Source organism: Suncus etruscus, chromosome 10, assembly GCF_024139225.1.
Source record: "Suncus etruscus isolate mSunEtr1 chromosome 10, mSunEtr1.pri.cur, whole genome shotgun sequence".
NCBI classification, from domain to species: domain Eukaryota; kingdom Metazoa; phylum Chordata; class Mammalia; order Eulipotyphla; family Soricidae; genus Suncus; species Suncus etruscus.
The window spans coordinates 65,737,525-65,761,520 of NC_064857.1; positions in this window are offsets into that span (position 1 = coordinate 65,737,525).

Below are 23,996 nucleotides of genomic sequence, written 5' to 3' on the forward strand. Positions count from 1 at the left end.
GTTGGTTTTTTGAGCCACATGCTGCTGTGCTTAAAGCTTAGTCTTGGCTTTTTGCTCAGGAATCATTCTTGGTCATACTGAGAGAAATATATTTAGTGCAAGAGATCAAACTTGGGTTACTGAATGCAAAACAAGTACCTATCATGCCATAGTACCTCCCAGGTCCTCACAAGTTGTATTATTCAATTTAACTTTTGGTCAGTTGGTTTAGCCAAAGCATTGATTGATTAGAACTCTCAAAGATAAACATGTTTTTTTTCCAAAGCCCTTTTCTAGCAATTATATGCCTCTATAAAACTTGCCAAGCAGCATTCTACTTTGTTTTGTTTAAGTTTTTTCTTGGAACATTGTCAGTCTCTTAGTGCTTAGATTCATGTCTCCAACTCCACATCTCCTGAACACTCTTCCAAATATTTACTGAAAAGGAAAATATAATAATAAATGAGACAGCTTAAAAATAGAATCAACAAGACCTACAATATCAGGCTCAGAATGAATGAGATCAATGAAGGACCCTTTGCTTGAGGGCACCAAATCTAAAGACTAACTTAAGGATTTTCTTCTCTTCCTCTTAGTAATGGGTATAAAGCAATGAGTCTATCAGTCAACGAAATAACTCCAAATTGACTTTGTCATTTGAACTGCCTCACCACTATTGATACAATGGAAGATTTGGAAACATTGGGTGGAATTTGCAAAATGGAATAGGGACAGCTTGAGATGGAATTTAAGACTGCTGCTGATTAGTTACCCATCTACATCAAAACCGATGGCCCTGATAGAAGCTTCCTTAGAGTCAGCCTGTCACAATCTGTCTGCAACAAACAGAGCCACATGCTTTTAAGCACACACATGGATCCTCTGTAGACACTGACTGGAGGTGGCAGGGGGCTCTCTTCTTTAGATGCCTCCTGTGGTTGAGTTGTGCTTGTATATTTTTAGAAAGATTTCTATTTGAAAATATTCAAGTGGATTTATTCAAAATCCCAGTTATATCTAGGGAAAAAGAGAAGAAATTCTGATCTTCAGTCAGTTAGTGAAATGAAAATGTTAGGTCCTGTGTTGGGGGCACAGTTTGACTCTAAAGAAACAGTCCATTTCTTTCATAATGTTCTATTTTCTAAAAACAGAGGCCCTAAAAACCACTGAATCTTCAAACTCCTGTTATTCCTAAACATGTTGCTTAGTTTAGATTTCATTTTTTTAAATTGTCCTTGGACTTACGTTGAGAAAGGATAATTGAATTGTAAAATCCCTTTAATTGCTTCATTCAATGAAGAATTAAATTATTACAAGCTTTTCTTTTTGCTTGGTTTTACCACCTGAGGAGAGAGGTTAGACTTTTCTCAGTCAGCAGAGTAGCCAGAAAGTGTTAGTACTCAGAGCACAACAGAGGGCAGATTGCCAAAAGCCTCCTCTTGAAAGAATCAGTAGCTCTGTTTTCTAGACAAACTCTCAGCTTGTTTAATCCATCAGAAAAGCCATTCTTGCAAAGGCAGCCATTTTAATCCGTGTGATCTCAATATTTATATCATAGCTGTTAGCAAACCTTGAAAATATGCTCCCTTTCATCCTTACCCATTAGCTGAAAATGATGATACAATCCATTGCTGATAGATTCAGGCTGGTAGAGGAACAGGCTTAGGTGTTTGCAAGGCAGCTAACAATCTGCTATCCATCTCCACTACCAGACAGGTCATTTTACAAAAATGTATGTTACTATTCTAACTGTCCCCCTTAGAGATTAGATATTTTGTCTTCTACCATCCTTAGGATACAGCACCATTTTATTAAAAATGATGTTATCTCCTTTGGTTCATGAGTTAAAGTAGGATGCTGTAGGTCATTTTAATGGTGCAAAATCAATGACAGAGTTGGACCATTTAATTAATTAGAAATGACTTCCTATAATTCATGTCTTCAAATTAGAAAACAATAGGCAGAAACAAAATAATCTCTAAACATGTCCTTCATAAAGGGTTCTCTTAATTCCAATAATTATAATAATACCCTATATTTTTCTAACACCAAATCACTCCAGTAATCAATAAATATGCTTTGATTAACTTAATAGCTACAAAAATCCCCTGATTAATAAACCTTTATGACAAACTGAGTCTATAATATATTGAATGATTAGTAAATAGCAGCCAGTACACTATTCCCTGTGCCTCAAACCCCAGGTCATGTGAATCTCCACTAAAAAAAAAGTTTTTATTTGTGAACTAATAGCACAGAAAATGTCAATATTAGGAAAGGCTTAAAATAACACAGCTAATTTAAATGTCTTCTTTGTGGTGAAGCTACTGAGTCATATTCTTTATTTATCCTGCTACAGAAAACTCTTTGATTTAGCCACGTAAGAATATCCTAGGCCTCCAGCCAGATACTTAACATTTGTGAATCTCAATGGCAACCTACCTCATAAATTTGTTCTGAAAATTGAAAAAGTCATTAGCTCAAAGTACTTTGAAAGGCTGTATAGACACGCAGAGAACACACAGTGTTTAGAAAAACACTCACAATTGTGATTCATCCCTAAAAGTAGTGAACATAAAGCATGGCTTATCATTAGGGAAATTTGAATGCACATGACAATGAGTTATCATCTATACCAATAAGAATGGCATAAATTACAAAATAGTTGGAATAATCTGTGCTTTCAGGAATGTGGTGAAAATGAACTCTCATCTACTCCTGGTGTCAACATTGTCTGGTTGATCTCCTGTGGAAAATAATACAGAGGGTTTTTATAAAACTAAAAAGTAAGCTGCTATATGACCCAGCAATTCTACTTTTAGGCATCTACCTCCAAGACAAAATTTTTTTCATTCAATAAAACATATGTACATCATTATTCATTAAGGCACTCAGTACAATAGAAAGGTTCTGGAATCAACTGAGGTGTCCAGTGATAGATGAATAGATTATAAATATATGGTATATGGTATATATCATAAAATGTTATATAGGTGGAAGAAATGATAAAATCATGTGATCTGCTAAAACTTATTTGGAACTGGTAGATGAAATATTGAGTGAAGTAAGCAAGAAGAAAAGCAAACAGGATGATGCACTTAACTGTAGTAGACAGAATGACTGAACAAGGACATATAATGTGGTAAACATTGGATGGCTACATCGCCCTTGATGCCAGAGACTAGAAAGGAAAAGAACAGAAATTCAGGAGAAAGTAAGATGAAAAAAGGAAGTAATGCAGGAAATGAGGTCAAGAGCCTTAGTAAACTGATGATGTGGGAGAGCTATATATATCCAAAGCACAGTAAAGAACACTGAAAATACTGATTAGATCTAGGCTACAACTAGTCAAATTTGAAATGTGCCTATCAAGATGCAGTGAGGGGAGGGAAAAGGAACATGAATGGAGAAAGTTGACATTGTTGACAAAGTTGAGATTGTTGTTGGAATATTGTACATCTAAGATTCTTATCTCAATAAGTTTGAAAATTAAGCCTCATTAACTAAAGAAATAAAGAATAAATTTAAAGCATTACAAGCAGGGAGCTTCAGAATTAGCAAGAATGAAAGGTTCTTCCTTAAATTTGCTAACGTGCTAAATCTTATTATTTCCTTTCTCTTTTAAAATCAGACAAAAATGTCTTCCTGGTTCTAACATGATAAATACCAAACTCACCATCATTGTTATTCTGTAAGTGACTGGTGTCATGGAAAAAGAACAGGAGGCCCAATTGATACATTCTCTTGGTTCAAATATTTATAGGAGACTTTTATACAGGTAAATATGTCCTGATTGGTCTTTCACATAAAGTTTCTGCTTGGGAACTTAAATTTTTCTTTTTACTGTTGCTACATAAGTATATTTTATTGGTGAAAATACAGAGAATAAAATATCATCCTTTCTTATGGGAAGAACTAACCAACTTACCCAAAGAAGAAACGTATGAGAAGCATGCAACATACAATATTAATTTGGGAGGTTATTTTTTCCTCTATGTTTGGGATAACAAACATCTTTGATTGAATCAAGAAGTCCATAAGATGCTAAAGGTGGAAGATATGTAGTCCTCAATTAACTTATTGACTCTGGATCTTTGGTATTATGGGCCTCTTTTTTTGACTGAGTTTAAGGATATCTTTATAGATCAATGTTGTCATTTTGCTACATAACATATGAGGACCTCTTAAAAATGTACTGAAGTAGATTATAAATTAGTGACAAGATACACCAGTAAATTTGATAATCATTGTAATTTTGAAATACTAATATATTTGAATTGAATTTTGAAAATTCCTATAATCACTTTAATGGCATGAAAATATCTAGGATTTCTATTCCTGATCAAATCAGAGGTGTTAATAATATCTCTGCTATTTATTATTTATATTTCACATGGAAAGCAATACTAAAATTTATTTAGAAATCTATTAAATATTAATAGTTGTTACCTGTGTATCATATCACTTTTTCTCCCACACTAAAGAGTAAATCAATGGTCACATTAGAATCTGTGGACCTCAGATGAGGAACTGCTATAGCCGAACATGATTGTTTTGTGTGGAAAACTGAGGCCCAGAAAGTTACCATCTTCCTGGTCTCAAGCATTGTTAATTACAGGCAATGCTGAATATAGAATTAAAATTTCCTGATTGCTAATCTACTGCTCATTGTCCCATGCTGCTCTGTCTGCTGTGAAGTCATTTCGAGTGAGGATGAGGAAAGACTTCTTCTCATTATTTTCTAACTATTGAATTAACTTCATTAAAAACTGAATATCATTAAAGACTGTTTAAAAAATGGACACCACTAACAGATTAGGATCTGGTAAAATTATGGCTGTAAAAAATGAGAAAATGGTAGCGAAGACTTCAGTATCTTATGTTGGATTTTATATTTTGGTTTGATAGATATCCTGATTTTTTTTCTCTTTTTTTTTTAATAAGAAAGTATTACCATTCTAAACTCAGACACATTCAATGCTTAGTATAGTACATCATAGGTATATCTTGTTCTTTACAGTAAGTTCTCTGAAAACATTATAACAAAATTACAGGATACACACAAAATTAAATATACCAGCATGATGCAACTATTCAGTACTGCATACAGTGCATTATTTATAAGACACCACAAGGACACAATTCTTATAAATTAACATGGATTATTGTTCTCAGGTTTGTGCTATTTATACCTGTTAGTGATAGTGACCATCAACTTTTTTTAAGTTTGGAGTCAAAGGAGCACTGTAAAAACAATGTTAGTGTGGCAATTATTGTTTGCATGGGCTCACCAAAGTATAGGGGTTGTGGAAAGGAAAAACTTTGGCCTAAGTACAAGGAGACCCTACCCCTGAAGTTTCCTGACAGAAGATCATTTCTAGGCTCCAGGCAAACCAGTTTGTCCAATCCGGTCATTGTCTGCAGTGCCCATACAGTTATATCTTTCACAGTCTCTGTTGTTGATCTCACAGCTCTGCATTAAAGGTCCTGGAATCTGTATATCCCACATTGAAGTCAGGATGGTGTGGAGCAGCGTCTAATTTTATCTCACAATTAACAAGCAATGCAGAAAGTCCTGTCCAGTACGCAAGTTGTTGTTGTTGTTTAAATCTTCTCAGTGTTAAGGGAAGACTCTTTTGAGTAAATCAATGTCAGAGCAGCAATAGGGTCTTCCCCAGTAGAGGATTGTTTCCCGGTGATGTCATAAACAACTTTGAATATTTCATAGATGGCTTCCCTGGTTCAGGGGTGACTGGAAAATGCCCAAACCTCTGAGGCCTGTACCAGGTCATCATGTCAATGTTCAAGAATTGTATGGCTCCATTGCACCACAAGATTAGTGTATTCCCATCTCTATTAGATAAGAACTTATTTGTATGTATAGTATTTTCCATTTTAAAATGCCCATGCAAACAAGGAATAATGCCGCCTGGCGTTATCAGCACATAAGGGGGCTGCAAGAACAAGTCCAATAATCCCCGTGACCAGGTTCAAACATAAGCATTAAACTGAGGAACTATTTCACCAAAATTTCTTATTGAACAGTTCCCAGAAAGATTGGTGCCTATGGGGATGCTAGAACAAGTCCAATAATCTAATATACATTAAGTGGAGGGACACTTCTACAAAATTATTTATTTAACAATGAACCAGGTCTTTAAGACAATGTTCAGGGTGTAAGGTCCTACTGCATTACAAGATTTGTGTGTTCCCATCTGTAGAAGATAAGAACGTGTTTGAATATAATTTCCCATTTTAATGTGCCTATGCAAAGGAAGAACAGTATCCCATGGCAAAATTGGTGCCTATGGGGATATTAGAACAAGTCCAACAATCGAATTGACTTGGTTCTTATATAAACTTTAAATGGAGGGACACTTCTACTAACTTCCTTATTTAACAAATAACAAAGGGATAAAAAGTGGGGAAAATAAACAATCTAACTTAAGACAGTGGACTCAATAGTCACTGTATGTGGGAACTAATCAGAAACCTAGTATGGTAGCAAACACAGTTACACAGTGAAGAAAAGGAAGAGGCCAAGAAGCCGCTGAGAGTGAACAAGTAGAAAAAGAGTACTGGCCTCTTCCCAGCCTGAGAGTCCATCCTCTCATTTTTATTTTGAATATATATGGTACCCCCACACAGAGTGGTCTCCTCCCAGACTGAGAGTTCATCCTCCCATTTTATTTTGAATATATATGGTACCCCCGCGTGATTTTTAAAATGGAGACCAATGAGAAAAAAAAAATACCAGTGAATGTCAAGACATACACCAGTGCTGCATCAACCTGCCCTCCACCCCATGCATCCCCCCCTTAGTGTAGGGAGACAAAGGTGGAAAGACTGAGGACCAAGATAGAGTCCACCTAGGCCGGCAACCAGGGAATACCTGGAATAAAGGGGAGATAGCTAGGGAGAATGCCATTCGGCATGGGGTGTCCCCTAACCCCAATACCTGGGAAGAGCTGGCCTCCAGGATCAAGGCACCAGAAGCCAGCTATCTGCCTGGCCCCTCCCTTTGCTCCTCCTCCCTAGAGTAGGGAAGGGGGTAAGACTGGACACCCCTAATAGAGTCCACCTGGAACCCACAGCAGACCACCTGAGGTGGCACTCAGGCCAGGCCTAGAGTCCAGGGGGAAATAGGGGAACTGGTATCCTGATTTTTTTATCTCACAAAGTCCACATTAAGATTTCTTTTTAACTTGTAAGCACAACTTTGTTGAATTGGTCTTGCAAAAATATTCCTTGAGTTGACAAACTTGGCTTTTCTAATTAACATTTAACTTAGAGCAAATGTTACCTATCAGATTATTCTTTTTTGATAACTTTTATTTTTCTCAAGGTGTTGCTATTTGAATTATTCTTGTATTCTCCATTTTTCCCACTAACCTGGCCTAATAGCAACGTGATTTCTGTGTGCTTTTTTTTTATCATTATGTGGATTAAAAGAGAATTTTTTCTTCAGAGAAGAATATGAATACTTATAGTAATACCAAGAAAAGAGTTAGTGACCAGGTTAAGACTTTTAAATTACTTAGTGGTAATCTGGATGCTAAGCTGGATATTTTATCATTAATGATACTTTTTCATAGGTTCTTTTTTTAACTGAAGAATGTAGAAATAGAAAGAAATCTTGCACCTAAAGTGTGCACAAGGCATTCAATGTAACAAAAGTCCCTCCTTACCTCATGATGAAATTCTAATACAAAACTGCTATGTTCTATGGATTGTTTGCCACAGGGCTAGGATGCTGCTATTTAATAAAATAAAGGCTTTGGAGAAAAACATTTAGGTTGATACTATTTGAAGAATCAAGTATACTATTACTTTCCTTATGGATTAATTTTTATTAAGTACATTTAGCTCCTTGAATAAACTGCCTGACAGTGACTGAAGATAACTCAGAACTTTTTTAAAAAGTGGCACTTAAAAGGGTCTGTCTATGTAGTCTAAATAAGTAAACAAGAGTTGGAAAAGTTACTGAGACTGAAGGAATGAAAGAGTTGTGAACAGAAAATCAAAGCCAAGTGACAGATCAACAATTTGAAAGAAAGCTGTGCTTAGTGGATGATAAGCAGTTGGTTGAAGCAGGATGAAGAGTCATTGCCTGGATCCAGTAATTCATCTGGAAAATGTGTTGAGGTGTCTAGAACTGCCAGGCAGCTCAATACACCATGAACTGAAATGTCACAAGTGTTGGAATAAAGGATGCTTTGGAACAGCATTTACTGGGGTGGCACACAGAAAGATGCAATCCTTAGTGCTTAGTAGACACAAAGTATGCTTCAGTTTTTCTTTCACATACCAAACCCCTACCAGCCTGTTATTCCTTAACACACATCTGTTCCCCTCCAGACATCCCAAGTAACAGGAGGCCATTCTAAAGTGTCACAGTAGGGGTCCTCAAATTTTTTAAACAAGGGGCTAATTTACTCTCCCTCAGACAACTGGAGGACAGGACTATGGTTTTAAAAAACCTGTGAACACTAGTGGCTGTAGTTTGAGGACCCCTGCTGTTCTCAAACTTAAAGGAGTAAAGAGACAGGAGAAGAGAAGTCAGAGAGTGAGGCATAAATCCCATACAAGTGCACTGTGGTCAGAGACTAGCTGGCTGCTATTCAGAACAGGCAGCAGTAAAAAAATAAAAAAAATAAAAAAACACCTGGCAGGCTGGATAAATGTCCTTGGAAGGCTACATCAGGCCCACAGGCTGTAGTTGGAGGAACTTTGGTTAGATATTCTCTCTATATTCTTCTCATGGTTCCTGTTGTGTCCTGTTATATAACCAATGTATTTCATATCTCTTCTCCTAACATAAATTCAACTCAAATTCTAACTTGTTATCACAGAATGGCTGCTACAGAACTTCTGGAATCATAATGAAAGACTCCATCCTAGGCTTGGTCCTAGGATCTGAGCAAAAACCAAGACCACTAATTACACAAGACTGATTACATCAACAGTGATGGAACAGAACTTCTAGAACCATAAAAAAAGACTCTATCTTAGTCTCCGTCCTATGACCTGTACAAATACCAAGATCTCTATCTACAGAGGCATGATATTATCAACCACAACTGAGTGGAGAGTTTCCTGGCACCATAAAAAGACCTTGGGGTGTGAAAATCAGTGCATATGAAGCCTGAAGTTGTTCCCATGGCAGTATGCTTCAAGGGCAGAGAAACCCTGTTTCTCTTAGGCCAAGGTGGAATTCTCTTTCTAATACTCCCATACTTACTGTGCCTATCGAAAAAAAATAAGATCCTTGCCATATCAGCCCTCCTTGCTTCATTTTTTTTATTATTTTTTCTTCTTAATTTCTTCTTCTTGTTCCTATTTTTCTTTCATTTTATCTTTTATTATTATTTTTTATTTTCTTTCATTCTTGTGGTTATAAATGATGATGGTCATTTTTAGTATGGGTGCTTTTTTGTAGTTGCTTTTATTTGTTTTTGTTTTGTTTTTTCTTCTTTTTTTTCCATTTCTTTTATAAGTTGATATTGATAACCTCTAGACGGAATCCTCCTAAGTTTTTCTCTTTTTTTCCCCCACCAGAGCCACATAACTTGAATCATATTTTTCTGCCTCATGAATTGAAGGGAGGAAAATGGAGGGTATCAAGACAAAACAGTCATATGAACATTGAGTGGAAATAAAAAATGATCAGACTCAAACACCAAACCCAAAGTCAACTAGAACAGAATAGATAACCAATCTACAACAAGCTATACACAGAAGGGAACAGTTAAACTAGCAGCCTGGGGTGCAAATGAGGGATATTTGGGATGCCTGCTGGGAACAAGGGTGGAGGGAGGATAACACTGGTGGTGGAAATGGCCCTGATTCATTGTCACTATGTACCTTAAGTATTACTGTGAAAGATTCATAATTCATTTTGGTCACAATAAAAATTATTTTTAAAAAATGGCTGCTATAATAGTTATATTTATATGCATGTGATAATTCTTTTTTTTTTTTTTTTTTTTTTTTTTGGTTTTTGGGTCACACCCGGCAGTGCTCAGGGGTTATTCCTGGCTCCAGGCTCAGAAATTGCTCCTGGCAGGCACGGGGGACCATATGGGACGCCGGGATTCGAACCGATGACCTCCTGCATGAAAGGCAAACGCCTTACCTCCATGCTATCTCTCCGGCCCGCATGTGATAATTCTAATTTGGGGTGATAGGTTTGGATTCTGATGTATATCTAAATCATCCCAACATGGCTTATCAGTTTGTTTCTTCTTTTTAGCAAGTCAGCTGTCCTGTAATGGATTTTCTAATTTTTTGTTTTGGTTTTGGGTCACACCGACAGTGCTCATGTGTTACTCCTGGCTCTACACTCAGAAATTGCTCCTGGCAGACTCGGGGACCCATATGGGGTCCAGGATTCGAACCACTGTCCTTCTGCATGCAAGGCAAGTGCCCTACCTCCATGCTAGCTCTCCAGTTCTGGGTTTTCTATTTTAATATTAAATTAAATCTGAGGATAAAGAATAAGTTATGATTTAGGAACTTTTTTCCATTTTTTATTTTGTGTGTGACATAAGGCTGTGTTCAGGATTAGGTTTTGGTTCTGTGCTCAAGGTTCACACCTGGCTTTATTTATGAACCATCTATATTGCTGAGGATAAAATCAGAGATGGTTGCATGCAAGATAAGTGCCTTGAGCTCTAGAATATCTCTGAATTTTCATTTTTTGAGATAGGCAAGCTCAGCTTCCTGCTTTTCTGCTCTTGACTGTGTCTGCTTGGTGAAAATTAAGAATACCTCTTGATTATACAGTATTTATCCATCTATTTTATCTGCAGGTATGCCATGATCATAAGTCAATCATTATGGATATCACTACTATTTTTCCAGGTGACCATGGATTCTTAGCTGGTTATATGTTGGATACCAGCCCTAGGTGAATGGGCCTGAAGCAGGTACACCTTGAGGATTAAGAAAACAAGACAGACATAAAAGAGAAAAATATGGAGGGAGGAAGCTCAAATCCTCATGGACTGAGAGCTCTAACTGTCCTCTTGGTACAGTGTTTATTGTTCAGGACCATTAAACCAGGAAGAAGAACAGATGCTAACAGGCAAAGAATTATGTAACACTAATCATAATAAGTGGGTCTTTATATAACAAAAAAGTGTGTGTGTGTGTTTGTGTGTGTGTGTGTGTGTGTGTGTGTCTGTAAAGTAAAAATACTGCAAGTCTCTCTGGTTTATATTCTTCCAGGATAGGGTCAATATAGGACATCCCATTTGGTCATTTCCTAAGGGTGCAAGTATTTCAGTAATTAGAAATTAAGAATCCTGGGGCCGGGCGGTGGCGCTCGAGGTAAGTTGCCTGCCTTACCTGCGCTAGCCTAGGAGACGGACCGCGGTTCGATCCCCCGGCGTCCCATATGGTCCCCCAAGCCAGGAGCGACTTCTGAGCGCATAGCCAGGAGTAACCCCTGAGCGTCACCGGGTGTGGCCCAAAAACCAAAAAAAAAAAAAAAAAAAAAAAAGAAATTAAGAATCCTTAGATAATCTTTTTCTATCACTCTCTCCAGATTATCAACTCTCTAACTAAACTTATTCAGTTCTTGCATGTCTTTATATCCATTATTTCTTTGTATGAGATAGTCTGAAACCCAGCTTTGAAAACATCTTTCCTGGTTTGCAGGAATAAACCAATCACTGAACTTACTGATGTCACAGCTGTCTGTCAACTCTCCTCACGGCTATCAAAGGTCTGAACAGTTCATCATTATATTTATGACACATCTGGGACTCTGCACTCTAAGGACAGAATGACTTCTCTACATGTTCTTGGAATAAATAACTCAATATGAACCAAAAACAAGTAAATAAACAAAAAATGTATCATTAAAGAAAAAGGTATAAAATGCATCCTGCTGTTCCACATGCATTACATAAAATATGATATTAAGAGGCTCTAATAACTCTAGTAAGTTTGTTAGAAATTTGATGATTTAATGTGGGCAAAAAAGCATATTGAAAGCAAAATAGGGTAAGAACTCAATATCTATTAAATGTAAAATCCTGGGTCTTGTACTCAATCTCATATGGCCCCTTAACACCACCTAGTAGCCTTAATGCCAGTTGTTATATAACAATCCCCCAAAACAGCAGGGTATAATAATCATAAAGATAATAATAAAAACTGTAACAACCAGACCTACATATTGGAAAAACATATAACATTTCTAGAAATGAAAAGGAAATAAAAAATACTAGATTTATAGGTGTAACATGGAAAATGAAAGCAACAGAAAAAGGAAAATAAAAAGTAGAATAATTAAAATGAAGAGAGATAAAATTAGTAGACTGATGAGAGAGCCATGTAGGTCATTATTAATATAAACAAAAGATAAATTGGATAGTAGAATCTGAAAACTATAGTCAGAGGTAAGTAAAGTAGAAATACAGCTGATAAAAGTTAATGTGATGCCAATTATTGTTGTTCAAGTCATTAAAAAAAGCAAAGATTCCAAATGCAAAATTTGAAGATAAAAGTCATCTGATCATATTGCACACACAAAGAATACCCTGACATAATAGTTATTCTATGTTCTAGTACTAAAGGCAATGAAATCCATATTTTTCCAGGACCTTTTAAAATTCATTGTAGTTAGAGATTTAGGGAAGTTACTTATTAGGAAATGATTTTTTTCAAGATAGCTTCAAATTTCAAATCAAATGGCAAACAATATTCAATTCATTTGATACAAATATTCTCAAGCCAGAGGGATAGTAGTAGGTCTATGTGAGACCTTGCATGTGGCCAATCCTGGTTGTATGCCCAGCTCTAGTTAATCCAGAGAACGTGCATTGCTGTAGTTAACCATAAAAATAAGCCTCCAAAAAAACTCCCCCCACCAAAAAAAAAAGCCTCCCAGCCAAGCATGAGAGGGTATGGAACTCGAGGCCTGGGGGATACTCTCCAGGGTTGTTTGATTAAACCCTGCACTGTTGGATCTGAGCCTCATTACAACCTCAATCTCTTGCATTGAACTGCCAGCTTGCTTGGCCAAAAATTATCAGCAGAGGCCTCTCTGCTCTACTACCTCTGCCAGAATATTCTTATCTTATTACTACTGATTTCCTTTCATTTTAAAATAACTTCTGTAATGTTCATCAGACTTTGTTTTGGTTCCCCAAGTCAGGAGCGATTTCTGAGTGCATAGCCAGGAGTAAAACAAAACAAAACAAAAACAAAAACAAACATTAAAATATAGGGTTTCAGCGATATACTTTACAGACACCTTTCAGTCCTCACAGAGGTACATGATCTATAGCTCTCAGTGTATTTACTGGGGTTACATTGAGCAGTTATGTATAGGAAGTCATATATAGCATATATATTCATTTTTATACCAATGAATATGGAAAATCTTTGAGGCATCCTTGATCTTTCTACATATCCCAAATATCTCTTTAAAACACATGCTTCTAAGACTAATATTGTAACCCCCAAAACCATAAGCTCACATCCAAATTGCAATAATTTTCCTCAGTTTTTTTGTTTGTTTGTTTGTTTGTTTGTTTTGTTTTGTTTTTGGTCACACACGGTGCGGCTTAGGGGTTATTCTTGCCACTGTACTCAGAAATCGCTTCTGGCAGGCACAGGTAACCATATGGATTTCCGGGATTTGAACCAACGTTGGTCCTGTGTTGGCCACTTGCAAGGCTAATGCACTACTACTGTGCTATCTCTCCAGTCTCTGTAATGATTTTCTTAATAGAAAATTATTATTAAAGCACTATGGTTGCACGGTTATTCATAGTTAAGTTTTAGGCATACAATGTGATGAACCAATTTTTAAAAAAAAATTTAACACCCACACTTGATGCACCAATTTTTATCACCAATGTCAATTTCCCACCACTAGTGTCACTTTGCTCCACCAATGTCCTTGAGTTATTTCCCACCTCTCAGCCAGACTCGTTGGCAGGTAGTTTGGTTGTAGTTTGGATCTGATGCACACAGTGGTGTTGACTCAGTAGTTTGTATACGTAGATACATCATGCCTATAGATCAATGATATACCTGGGGTCCTGGATCTCTGTTCTCCATCACTTCCCTTCTGCATAATAAAATTGCATTAATTTTATAGTGAATTTTTTCTCCATTCTGCCTAGTTCTTCCCAAATTTCATTCTCCACGAAGTATCCAGAATTACATGAAAAATCATGTTACTCTTCTGTTCACATCCTTTGGGCCTTTTATCTCAATACTGATAAATAAGTATCTGCTGAGATTGAAAATTTCAAGAATATGATCTGTTCCTGAAAACTTCATTTCATTTTATAAAAGTCTGACCTTTCTCATACCAATCCAGCATCTCTAGTCCTCTTTTGTTTAATAGTCACTTCATTTAAGTAATATGGTTACAAAATAGTTAATAATTAAGTTTTTGTCATAAAATGTGCATCATCCTTCATCTGTGCACATTTCCTGCCATCGGTGTCCCCAGTTTCTTCCTGCCCACCCACCCATTTTACTTATGTCTCTCTTTCTCTCTCTCTCTCTCTCTCTCTCTCTCTCTCTCTCTCTCTCTCTTACTTTGTTTCCTTTATGAAACTGTGGTTTTCACTATTGTTAATGAAAGGGTGTCATGCATATCACTTTATCCCATTTCAGCACCCATTTCTTGTTCAGAGTGATAAATTCCAACTATCGCTGTCTGAGTGAACCCTTCTATACCTTAAATGCGTTCACTAGTGTTGGTTTAAGCTTCCTACAATGGACTAGTATTTCGGGTCCTCATCTCTATAGTTTTTGGATATTATTATTAAATACTCATATTATCTTTTACATTTTTGTATAACTCACAAATGAGTGTGTTTATTCTGTTTATCCTTCTTCCTCTAATTTATTTTATTCAATATAACAGTCTTCATATCCATCCATATATAAGCAAATGTTATGTCTTTATATTTTGTTGTAACATTAGTGTGGCATTCCATTGTGTAGATATACCACATTTATTTTAGCCACTCATCTGTTCTTGGGCACTTGGGTCATTTCCAGAGACTGGCTATTGTGAATAGTGCTTCACCAAACTGGTGCAAAGATATCGAATGCTCAAGATGTCAAGAGCTTTTATACATAGTGTTCTTTGTTCCTTAAACTACTGTTCTGTTGCTATGCCCACTGTTCTTTCTGATGACAACACAAGCGGGAGAATTAGCAAAATGCCTTTCTCAATGTACTTGTTTAAAGACTATCATCCCCTCCTGCCATTATACTCTTTTATCATCTGCTTAATATTCCTGTAATATAGAATTTGACTTGACAGTTATTATTTATTTTCTCACTTATCCTAGTAAAATATACACTCTATGTAGGCCAACAGTTAACATTTAATGTGCAGCTCTACCTCCACAATGTGATAAATAGGTGTTTGATAAAGAGTTAGTGAAAGGATGGTACAACAGCTTTTATTAAACCCGTGGACAAATTCAATTTAATAGTCCCTAAGATTCTTAGTAAGCAATCATTCAATGATTTTATCCTGCTTTCTTTCTTTAAGACTTAAAGGAAAAAGAAAAATCTCTTTTATGGTAGTGTGAATGTGAGAAATATGAGGGATGAAAACAGATTTCCCCAGAACAGCAGATTAAATATTACCAAGCCTACTTTAACTAGTAAAGAAGGACTTAGTCCTAGATGTTCCAAGTTTCATCCCCTTCTAGATCCCTCCTAGACTTGGAACCTGTAGATTTTATGTGTCAGTATCGCTGGGCTAATGGATTGCCAGACAATTGGTAAACCAGTATGTTTAAGGCCCAAAAGAACAAAAATTCAGCATATGAGCAACTCTATCTTCTCTATTCTTTTTCCCTTAGACTTCAAATCTTCTTTTTTCTTAGTCCTTGGGATTTAGGCTGCAAAGGGTACCACTAAATAAAATGTTAGAGATAGATTTCTTTTATGTGTGCTTTATCAAAATTAAGATGCCAATTTTATCAGTCTTAAAAATAACCCATGAATATATGTCATTTTGGATCTTTATATTATGGTCTGACTTTTACTTTATTCAGGTAGAGTATTTATCAGATAGAATATTTATGACATGATTTTTTTTCTCTATATTGAACTACCATAATATTTCTGGGTAAATATTCATTGTGCTTATAACAGACTTGTAATCTATTTGCCAACATTTCTGGAGGATTCTTGAAACTTTATTTTTGAGATGTAGCAACCTGGAGTTTTCCTTTCTAGGATCTTTTTTATTTTGTTTGATTTTGGGGGGCCACATGCAGTGGCACTTAAGGGTTACTCCTGACTGCAATGAGAAATTAATCCAGGCATGTTTAGGGATCCTTATGGAATGCTGGAGATCCAACCCAGGTCAACTGCATGCAAGGCATCCTGCCTGATGTGTTATCTGTCCCTTATTTATAGGATCTTTATCTGGTTTTGGTGTTGTGGAAGTACTGGCTTCACGGAATAAGACAATAAGTGTTACTTTTGTATATATTTGTGTAAAAGCACACCTGGCAATGCTCAAAGGTTATTCCTGGCTGTACTCAGGAATCACAACTGGTGTATCATATGGAATACACAGAATTGAATTTGGGTTGGCCTCATAAAAGGCAAGCACCCTAGTGCTGTACTAACTTTCCAGAACCAACTTCTATATATTTTTTTCTGAAAGAAATTATGGGAGATTGTTAACATTTCTTCTTACATACTTGGAAGAAATCTGGTCTTGTGATTTCCAGGTCATAAATTACCACATCAATTACTGTTGTAGAAAGAGGTCATTGGTATATTATTTCTTAAACATTCTGACAAAAGATTTATCAATTTTATAGATATTAGATTTTTTGATTCTATTGATGTTTTTTGTTGTTTTCAATACAACTGATTTATTTGTGTTTAGTTTATTCTCTTAGGCTCTCTTTATACTTCGATCTTTATTCTTTCTTCATTTCTCAAGGGGGAAACTTAAATTATAGATTTTAGTTCTAACTCTTTTTTGTTCCAAACATTTAACACTGATTTTTTTTAATATAAGCTACAAGGAAAATTGTGTTATCTCATAGTCTTAATGACAGGATACCTTATCACAGATGTGATTATTATATTCCAAAGATAGTTAAATGACTAGGTATATGAACAGAAATATACTAGAATTGTTTTCTGTATTCCATCTGCTCTGAAGTGCTCAGGGGACCTTGGTTTGATTCCCAATGCACTCAGTCAACTGGGTTGGTTTATTGCTGGGATCTAAGGATCTGATCCTGTGTCAGTTTAAGTGCAAAAGGCCATTGGGATCACTGTGACATACTTGGGACCTCCAGTAGAAACCCTGCTGTGTTTAGGGTGTTTTGTGATATTTATTGTTTAATCACAGGACAGGCTCTGCCCTTTGTATTTAATCCATGATACTATATTAGATCTCTTAATTATTATAAAATAAGTTTAAACTTCATTTAATTAACTATGCTTTATTTTTTGTGAAAACATGCATTCATTTATATTATTTATAAAGCATCTACTAGGTACTTTGTGAGATCCTGAAGATACAACAGTGAGAAAAATATTTTAAAAATTATTTATATTTAATCATAAAAATATATTCTAAAGAGCTCACTAATCAATGGAAGTAGCAAAATCCTAAATTATATAAATTATGTATGTTTATACCTAAGTACTTTTATGTGTCAGAAATTTAAGGAGGTGCCAAGAAATTTGGAAAATCAAAATAATTTTTCAAAAAGCATAAACATTTTTATTTGGAATAGTATTCTTAATATTTTGGGATTCAGCAATCATTTCATATATTTGGCACTAAGAACCCTAAAGATAAATGTTACATCTCAGATTATTAGTAGAAATGCCATTTTTCCTAGCTATTTAGTGCCTGAGAAATAATAATTTTACTTTTTGTTGGAGTGCAGAGACCTATCCCTTTTTTAGAAACAGATTATTATGTTTTAAAGAAGCTGGAAAGGTCTAGAAACACTGACACTGATATTTTAACAACTCTTCCAAATGTATATGCTCCAGTGACTTTTGCCCCTTTTCACACAACAATCCCCTTGAGAAGCTGTTTCATTATTGTAGCAATGTCACCATTGACCAAAAATTTCCAACACTATCTCCCCTGAAATTACTTTAAAACTCAGTAGTATATAATCTTGTTTGTGTACATTGGTGAAAAATCTTATTTCCCTAAGATCAAATGTGATTTATGCACACACAAATTTTAAGCTCATAGAATCTAACTGAATAGAACACTTTAATTTAGATTTTAATTAGTCTAATTAAAATCACTTGAAAATAATGATATTTTATATAACTGATAAAAAACATTCTTCTAGATAAAAATAAGATCATGAATCAGGATGTAGATAGAAACTAAGAGCATTTTTTTATAGGTAACACTATTTGAATTTTTACATTTAGGATGTTACAAAACAATATAACTATAATGATAGGCAAACTAATCATCAAACTTGCATCAAAATCAAAGTCCTAACACATGTTTTATAACTTGCACACAAATTCAATAAATCATATGATAGCATATAATTATATATTATAGGTTTTTATGAAGATTGATTCAAATGCTTATAAAACACAATAAAATATTCCCTTATCTTTTAATACTTGATTAATATCCATGTGTCAAGGCATAAATTCCAAAGCAGCCCAGTATTTAAGAGACTTATAAGTACCTCTTGTATTATTAGAAACCCTTAAGGAGTAGTAAATAGACAAGGAAAATGTATATTAACATATTAGAAGAGGATCAAGTACAGCTATTTACAGGACCATTTTTATTCTCCCGGAATAAAACTACAGTATAAAGTACTGGGCAAGGTAACACTTCACTTTGAAATTGTATCTTGTGGGTGTCTCCATAGTCCAGGCAATAAAAAGTGATGGATTTCTGGTCTCTATTACTTCAGGTAGGATAAATTTAGGAAACAATTGGGTTGTAATTGAGATCAATACCAGGTGCTGAGAAACTTTTCAGTGACCTTCCTGACTGATGGGAAGGAGGATGAGTCCCGAAGTCGCTGCCTCTGTACAAATTCTCGTTTTATTCGCTCCTCCTCTTCAAATCCAGGGAGAACAATAAGGAGCCCACTAGTTCTCTCTCAGTAATAGGAGCCTTGTGTGCAGTGCCAGGCTCTAAGAAACCAAGATCTTTCTAAGCTGCCAACCAGTTCTTAGAAGAAATGTAGAGAGTAGAATTAGAGTTTAAATGGTGTGTTTAGTTGAGTACACTTAGGTAATGTATTAAGATTTGTCTGTACCACGATTGAGAAATGAAGTCATTCTGAAAGAAAATCACCTTGCTGAAGAATGAGATGAATAAGACCTACTATTTATTGAGAACTTTCAATATGGCAGGCACTTATCTCATTTTTCCCCACAACAACCTTTCAAAGTCAGCTTTAATCCTATTAACCTTTTTTGTACATCCATGAGTAAATTTCAGTACAGAGGAGTTAAATAAGTTATCCAAGCTTTCACAGCTAGTCAGTAAAGATATTGACAGTCAAATACAGGTTGAAGTCCAGAACTAAGTGTTTATTAAAATACACTACATCAGAAAGATAGTGCGAGGAATGGAAAAATTGCAAAAACAGTCCTCAGAAAGGCACTGGTTTGACTCCAGAAGTAACCACGAAATATTTTCATCAGTTTCAAGATATTTACCGGTAGAAGGAAAAGCATGTCTGCATTAATCATGCTGGAGAATGCAGCTTTCTTCCTAGTGTTTGGAAGTTGGCATGTGTGACTTAAGCTAGCTGGTTATTAGTTCCACGATTGCAAAGGATTCCGCTCATCCCCCTTAAAAGGCACTGGCGAGCGGAAAGATCAGAAATGTAATGGCACTGCTTTCAAAGGACCCAGCACTGTAGATTTTGGTCTATCCTCCACATCCCCTCCTTCCCCAAGTTTTCTCTTTGATCTCAAGCTAAACATCAGAATCTGCCTTTTAAAAAGACTTGAAGTGCCTTTCATTTTCTCTCCTATGCCCGAGGAGGAACACCTTCTACATCTCAGAGGAAAAAAAATGTATTTCTCCCTAAAAATAACTCCAGCTTCAAATGCTCCCTGCAAAGAGGTGGAAATAATTTATCTTGAACTCTGAGAAGACAAAAGACCGTAATTGCATGGGTGAACCATTCTCTGTAGCTGGGGGATGCGGGCACAGGAGTTATGATGGATCCTGCAAAGGCAGTAACTGAGCGTTTCCTGCATCTGGCTTTGGAAAGGGGAGAAACGAGGATCCCCACAGTCTCCTTGGGGCCACTCATATCCTTTTATGGCATTATGACCACTCACCGCAGCAACATGTTAGGCTAGATAAGCTCTAGTGGTTTCATTTCCTGTGGTTTTCTTTTTCTCCCATTAATGCTTCAAGTGCCCAGAATAGTCAGAGTCTAAACAATTTTAATTTCCTTTTTACTCACCACAAAAAAAAGGACCTTGTTCAGGAGAAAATGCATGTGAAATTGTAAGTTATGTTTCAAATTAATAGGGCAGTAAATGGTCACGTACAAGACCAAAATTGAAAACAGTGATGTGGCTGATATCTAAATACACAAGCACCTAAGTCACTTGCACTTAGTAAACACTCACTCTAAGTTAAGGGTAAAGAATGTAATCAGTTAATTAGGACTTAACTTCTCTCTCCTTGGAAGAAGTCTTGAATGTTCACAGGGACTCAATAGCAGAAGAAAATCAAGATTGCTTGTTCAATGGCCAAATGTTCTCCCAGAGCAGTGTCAAGTTCATTTAAAAGCATCAGTTATTGGGGATGAGAGTGACGTACATTCACTGCGTATATCTGAACCATAAAGGTTAGTACCACTATACCTGTATTCCCTAAAGCATCGTATCAAAAGTGTTACCTGCTCAATTAAAAAAGGAGTAAATAAAAAGTGCACAAGTAAAAATAACCAATTAACAAAATAACATAATGTTCCTAACACTATATGTGGCATATTGGTGATTTCTTATTATAATATATGGCCTTATTTGCTATGGAAACTTGTCAAAAATGAATCACAAGTCCACACCTCTCTGTTTCCTTCCTATGTGCCTTCCTAACCCTTTTCCCACTTCTTGTTTTATCTTCTTAGTCAATAGGCAGTGAAGGTTTGTGAACATATTACCACATTCTTTCCTGCAAAAACAATGACATGAGCAATAGTTATAGTCCAAAGCAAGCCCACAAAACCCCATAATAAACCTGAAATACTACATATTTGAAATAATCATTTTTCTTGCTATTGTTCATTGCAAGTCATTTAGCCAAGTCATTTAACCTCTGTGGGCCTCAATTTCCTCTTCTATAAAATTAGGGGTTTGCATCCAAGGATATCTATGATGCTCCTAGCCTCAATGGTCTGTGGTGACATTTTTACTACATTATGAATTAGATGACAGAATAAACTGAGACACTCACCATCATTTCTGAAATTGTTTCAAGTTTCATTCTTTGAAACATTTTTTAATGTAGTTTAAACTTTAGTACTTAATGCAATGTACTTAGTGATTTTGCTTTGTCTTTTTTTTGGGGGGGGGGTTGATCTTGTTTTGTTTAGGAGTTACACACTGGTTTTAACACTCAAGAATCACTTCGAGGGGCCAGAGAGCTAGCACAGCGTTAGGGTGTTTGCCTTTCATGGAGGACAGTGGTTTGAATCCCAGCATCCCACATAGTCCCCAAGCCTGCCAGGAGCGATTTCTGAGCGTAGAGCCAGGAGTAACCTCTGAGCGTTGCCCCCCCCCCCACACACACACACACAAAAGAATCACTTCCAGTGGGACTCAGAGAATCATATATAATATTGGTCTGATTTTATCTAAGAACTACATGCAAATCATTCATTTTACCCACTGTATCTTCAGTTCCTCTTTGAGTCTTTTTATTTTTTTGAATAGGAAACACCCCCTTAGTACTTGGGGAAATCATGCAGAGAACTAGGACCTTACAGTGCTAAACAAGTGCTCTATTATTTCAGCAATCCCTCTGGCCTTTGTGGTTATTTTTTGTTTGTTTTTTCTAAGTTGCTTTTTTTTAATGTATAACTATGGTCAGTGATCCAGAGATAGGAAAGTAAAGACTATGGCTTAGTATTTTTAGGAAAGCTCCAATTTAAGTCTGAGGAAGAAGAGCACAGAGCTTATGGCCTGTGAGATAATTCTGACTTAAGGTCATAGTCATACAAGAAGCATTAGGCCCAGAATCACAGCAAGTAACTTACACTGTGATTGCTTGTTTTATAATGTATTAGTGATAGCTCTACCTCATTGGAATATTTTTAATGAAGAAGTGAATTAACATAACTGGTATATACTTAATATTTTATAATATTACAATATAATATATTATGCAACATATAATATTAATATTATTATATAATATGTATAACATAATATAGAATAGAATAGAATTAATAATAATAAATAATATAATAATGACATTATTATTGGGGGGGCATAAACAGTGATGCTTAGGGATTACTCCTGGCTCTACCCACAGGGATCATCCTGGCTGTACTTGGGGAAACCATATGGTATGCCAGGGATTAAGCAATATGCAAGGTAAATACCCTACCTATGATTCTATTCCTCAGTTCCAGTACATAATATTTTAAAAGATAATAACTAGGTATGGGGTTAGTTTATAAAACAATTACTACTGTCTTTTTGAATTTTGTTTTTTCCTTCCAACATACATATTATGTTTTTATTGTTTTGTTTTTGTTTTTGTTTTTTTAGGCCACATCCATTTGATGATCAGAGGTTACTCCTGGCTAAGCGCTCAGAAATTGCCCTGGCTAGGGGGGACCATATGGGATGCCGGGGGATCGAACCACGGTCCTTCCTTGACTAGCGCTTGCAATGCAGACACCTTACCTCTAGCGCTACCTCTCCAGCCCCACATATTATGTTTTAATGCAAACAACCTATTCTGTCTGTTACTGTTCTTATATTAACTAATTATATAAAGTATTATTGTTTAAATTTTCAGTTTTTAAGTATAAAATTTTATAAGCTTTAGCTGTACAATATAGCAGTATGAACCAATTATTACAGTAAAGTCAGTTCATACTTAAACACCTTTAGAAGTTGTTTTGCTGAAAACATTTCAGTTTAGTCACCATGGCTTCCATTGAATCCCTATAACTTATCCCTGTTTTAATTACAAGTGTATTTCTTTAATCACAGTAAATAGAGTAGCAAAAATGGCTTATCATTATTTTTCACTTAATACACTGGATGAATGCAAACTGATCTTTGAGTTTGATTTTAGGATTAATAAAAATATTTTAAATTAAATTTATTGATACTTCATTTCTGAAACATAGAAAAATTTCTTTTCAATACAAATGAGCAAATTAGATTGATCAAATTGTTTCTTTTTATACTTCTATGATCTAATTCCCAGTCTAGAAAAATGAACAGTGGTAGAATAGGTATTGCAAAGAAAGCAGACAAAGGCTTTTCCCCCTTTAATTGATTGTGTCCCACGCAGAAAAATCCAAGCAACAATGCTAACTTCTAATAGCACTGATAAATTATTTTTAAAAAAATTACTTATCCAGAGTGTTAATCAACTCATTATAAAAATTTTAGTTATGGAAGATGCCTTTAAGAGAGGTGAGCTGCAATACTTGAAAAGATCAAATATAAAAGCACTAGAAAATTAGAATTTTAGCCTGGAAAATGCTAAAAAACCTTCAGTGGTTGAATGAAAATGGAGTGGCAAAGATGAAGAGATGTTACCCTTAGAAAGTCTGGCTTACGTACTGGACCCTGGAGATGCCCACACAAGCCACCTAGTTTCATTATTAGAAGAAGCAGCCAGTCATCTAACTCTCTGCTGAAGAGATGAACCCTCAACAAAAAATTCAACATTACTAGCTCTTAAATTATTTAGGTAAAAAAATAAATGGACTCGAATCCTGTGCTTTCTCCTTCAAGTTTATCAAAGTATGAATTAGTAGAGATGAGACAGTATACAGATATTG